Below are 4,895 nucleotides of genomic sequence, written 5' to 3' on the forward strand. Positions count from 1 at the left end.
ACACACACACACAGACGCAGATACATACACACATATACGTAGATATAATATTCTTCTCTCTCTCCCATTGGAATATAAAAGTCTCTAGTAGAAGAAGAAGAAGAAGAAGAAGAAGAAGAAATTGAAGTGGAGGAAGCTGTCTGTCTAAAAAACAAGACTCGACACGTGAACCCGAGCGAACAAGAAAAAGAACAAGAAATGGAGAAAGTCAAAGAGAAAGAAGAAGAAGGAAAGAAAGAGAAGGAAGAGGAAACGAAAGAAGAGGAAACTCAAATTGGAATGGAATGTCAAACGTGCGACGCCGATAAAAAGAGAGAAGAGTGAGGAGATCAAAAAAGAAAAAAAACCCCATCCAAAAAATAAGAAGAAAAAACAGAGAGAGAGAGAGAGAAAAAGGTAGAGTGTGTGTGAGGGGGGTTAGGGGGGAGGAGGTGGAAAAAGTCTCGACGGTTTTATCGAAGAAAGAATATTTTTCGTTCTTATTCGCGAAGGCACTCACCTATCGTATCCGAAAGAGTATTTCCATTCTCTTCGAGATATCGGAAGTATATAATATGTATGTGTGTACGTACATATGTACGTACAAGTAGATACGCATATGTATACGTGTATGGGTCGTACTTTGTCAATGCATATACGTGTATACATGTATATACACTTTTTCTTTATTTATTTATTTCTGTCTGTCTGTCCGTCCGTCTGTCTGTCTCTCTCTCTCTCTCTTTTTCTTTCTTTCTGTCAATTTTTCTCTCTTTCTTTTTCTATTCATTTTGTCGTTCCTTTTTTTGTTAAGGAAGAAAGAACGAACATCATGCTCGACTTGGTTCTTCTTTTAGCAAAAGACTACTTACTACTACTACTACTACTACTACTATTACTACTACTAGCTTTCTTTCAGATAAAAATACTTCTCCCCTTTTTTTCGGTGAATATATTGTAAGTCAAAAAATCTTCTTTTTCTTTTTTATTTTTTTCTTGAATGAAAAAAAGGTCCTGTATATACGTTGTATAGAATAATTATTATTATATTATTAAACGAAATATTTATAAAATTTTTTATTACATTATTAGTTAATATCCACCCCTTTTTTTTTCTATTATTAATTACATTAAATACATTTTTGACAATTTTTTTTCGGTCCTAAGAATATATTTATCGTAGAAGAATAATTTGGAAAACACGTTGTTCGGTTATATCTAAATAAACAATTGATTAAACAATTTCATTATTATTATTATTAATAGATTTTGTTTCTTTTAGTATTTAAATAAGAATGAAGTATCCAATCATTGTTTTCTAATCAAAGTGAGAAGACTAGATATCATCTTAATGGTTATCCAACGAACAATACCTAAACGATTCGAATCCACGCGATATCTAACTAACTAAGTATGCTTAGTTCGTTTAAATCGATTCTTAAACGAAAAAAGGGGCCGAAAATTTTCAATCTTCTATCTACGATATAAATCTTCGAGAGTAATTTTTCTAAATATAAAACGCATAGATATTTTTTAATTAGAAATAGATTAAAAAAAAAAAAATGACCGTAACAATCTAATAGGAAAATTACGACGACGAATCTCGTAAATAGAAAAAAAAAAAATCCCGTAATTCAACGTGACCAAAAAAATCTGTGGGAAAGATAATAGAAAAAATTGTATGTGTGAAAGGAGATAATTAAATGTAATTTAAAAAACCAAAAAAAAAAAGAAGAAGAAGACCGACCGAAGTACGCGTCGCCGATTATGACAATCGTCGTATTGAAGAACCATGGGTGGTATTTTCCATAATTATTAACGATTATCATCATGCTACCATTAAGTGAATATCACAACGAAAACTATTTTTACTCTTTCGATAAATTATTTCTGGGAACTTGCGTAGTCGACGTTGTCGTCCCTTGTGCTCTCGATGTACTTTTTTTTTTCTTTTATATACATATATGTTTTGTCGAACGTAATTAAAATTTTTGTACGACAAAAAAGGATATAAAACTCGAGTTACGTCGATAAAAATAGGAGGAAGGGTGGAGAGGAGGGCTTTGAAAAGGGGGAATTCAAACGGGAAATACATTTTTAAAAATTGATGTCTGACTCGAGTTTATAATTGAAGATGACCACATAGTATCAAGAATGTCATTACATATGAAGCAAACGAAAAAAAAAAGAAAGGTCACCGTTATCAGTGACTAATGCGTGTTTCTAAACGAAAGAGTTTATCGGATCCGACATATTTTGTGTGGTGGCATTCGTCGTCGTTTCTCGAATGTATGAACGTCAACGCTAGAAAAAGAAAGAAGAAGAAGAAGAAGAAGAAGAAAAAAATCTGTCGATAAATTCTTTCTATCTTTTTTTTTTTTTTTTTTTTTTTATATTAAAATGATCAATCCCTTTTTACGTTTCACTTTAAAACGTCACGCAAGCTTTTCAAACGTATGTTTTCTCTTCCTCCTCCTCCTCCTCCTCCTCCTCTTCTTCTTTGTTCTAATTTTATTTTTTTAAATCGCGAGAAAATATATTATTCGAATATATAAGAAATTAGATTAATCCGATTTATTAGGAATATACGTGGTAACAATATGTATTATATAATCTTTTTATTATTACATATTAATATAAAATAAATTTGACGTATTTAGGATCTTCTTATCCAACAAGGGACCACAACGAATTACAGCTGACCGTTGCAAATTAAACTTTTATCTTAACAACCCAGACACTCGTGATAATCGACCAGACGCTTATTATCAACGCCTACCCATCTTTTTTTCTATACGTTTTTATTATATATATATATATATTATTCCATTAATAATTATAATTTCCTACCGACATTGATTTATTTTTTGTTTTATTTAGAGTAAAAGATTAATTGAATACTTGCAATTGTATAACGATTGAAATCAAATATTAATGAAAAAGGAAGAATTGAAAAATTTGATAATTAAGATTGAAGTGAAAATATTATTAAGAAAAAAATAAAGATAATATTGTTGGATCGTAATCATACCTTTTCAAATAAAACTTGCACGATCACAATACCCTTCTGCATTTTCCAGTTGTATCCATTCTTCGACCATTTTTGCAAGGATTGACTGTCTCTAAAAGTGGTGCTTTTATTATCCTTGCATTTAAATTTTTAATATTTTCTCCTTGCACCATATTTAACGGTTCATTTATTTGTTGCGTAATGTCTGTATTGAAATCTCGTTCGAAATATAAAAATTTCGATTGATCGGTCGCAACAATTGTATTAAACGAGATAAACATGATGAAAATATATGCGAATCCGATAATAATTAATTTCCAATGCATCCTTCCTTTCTTTATTTATCTGAAACATTTCGCATTCGATTAAATAAGAATCTTTGTTTAAAACGTACTTATATTTCAGTCCACTTGGTTTTATTCGAATTTCACATTACTGGTTAACGTTAACATTTTTTGATAACCTTCTCAATAAAAATGAGACTTTAATTCCGGATCCGATTAATCAATCGTCTTATTTTATTTCTATTAATAAAATAATAAAGTAAGAAGCAAAAAAAAATAGCCAATTTAATCGTAATCGTGTTAATTATAAAAATATAATTAACGAAGAAGGGAATGAGTGACAACAGCGAAGACGATGAACCAAATTTTGTTAATTATTAATCGAAGAATTTTGAAATTTTCCACCGTGGATAATAATAATTGGTCGTATAAAAGCAATCGATTATTTGATTATTATTACGAAAGATAATTTTCTAAAGGCGTTGAATGTTGGAGTAAAACCTTTTGAGGTTTCCAGACTAAATCGTTTATCGGGGGCCTCCGGTATTATTACTCGATATCACGAACCGAGAAGCTAATTCGTTCTATTCGTTCGTCACACTGCGTTATTCTCTATCTGTTAGTTCGACGAATATATTCCACGCTTTTAATTACATCGAGTCAATGTTATATACGTAATAGCTGTTATTAAAACGGATGGAAAATTATTGCTGACTTTTATCTATCTATTTATTTTTGTTTCTTTCTTTTTCTATTCTTTTCTTTTTTTTTTTTTTTCACTTATCGTAATATTAATAATATAAAAATCTAAACTCGTGTTTTTTCTTATTTATACGAAATATCACACATGGCACTATAATAATAATAATATTTTGAAGAAACGGTGAAAAAAAAAGAAAAATAAATATAAAAAACATACATTCTATCGCTGATATTTTTTATCAATTTTTTGTTTTTTTTTTTATTCATTTACATAAACTTAGAAATAAATCTAAATGCGATAGTCGTGACGTAAGTAAGTAAATTAAAAAACAAACATATGATTTCTTATTAAATGTCTTATACGAATATAATATATATTCAAATTTATATTCACCGAGATGATTTCAAACGTATGTGTTCTTTATGGAAAAAAAAAARAAAAAAAAAAAAAAAARAAAAAAAATGATAAAAAGGGGAACACGCAAGGAAAAAATAATAATATTTTGAATAAACATTTAAAAAAAGAAAAAGAAGCGTTCTCTATATCAATGACATTTCTTATCAATTTAATTGCAAATCAGAGAAATGTCGAGTGCGATCAAAAACCCTGACTCACGCAAAATCGAAATAAAATTATTAAAAGGACAACAAATAACAAAATAAAAATGAAATAGATTTTACATAGTCATATCTTTTCGTGATATTTCTCTTATCGTTTATTATAATTCGAAACTAAAAATTGTAACAAACACGAAGTCCAAATAAACTTCAAAGTATTAACGCGCAAATCGAAATATATTTTATAAACGTGCACATACAAATATATAATATGACAAGAAATATATAATTATATACTAAAAATAAATGAATGAAATTTTCTTTGAAAGTAGACAATTGGATGAAGACAAATTTGAAGAGAC

General features: G+C 28.8%; 1 long non-coding RNA gene across 1 annotated transcript in view; it reads right to left on the reverse strand.

Annotated features, from left to right (window-relative positions):
* The window catches only part of LOC106793837, a 10,047-nt gene extending 6,120 nt beyond the window's left edge, over window positions 1-3,927 (reverse strand). The window contains exons 1-2 of the long non-coding RNA XR_001382468.1: window positions 3,775-3,927; window positions 3,011-3,334 (exon numbers count right to left, since the gene is read on the reverse strand). This is a non-coding gene — a long non-coding RNA (uncharacterized LOC106793837). The remainder of the gene's footprint in view (window positions 1-3,010; window positions 3,335-3,774) is intronic.
* Window positions 3,928-4,895: the final 968 nt, after the last annotated feature.

The sequence above is a fragment of the Polistes canadensis genome, unplaced genomic scaffold (genome assembly GCF_001313835.1).
Source record: "Polistes canadensis isolate GaletaPanama2010 unplaced genomic scaffold, ASM131383v1 scaffold_19, whole genome shotgun sequence".
NCBI classification, from domain to species: Eukaryota; Metazoa; Arthropoda; class Insecta; order Hymenoptera; family Vespidae; genus Polistes; species Polistes canadensis.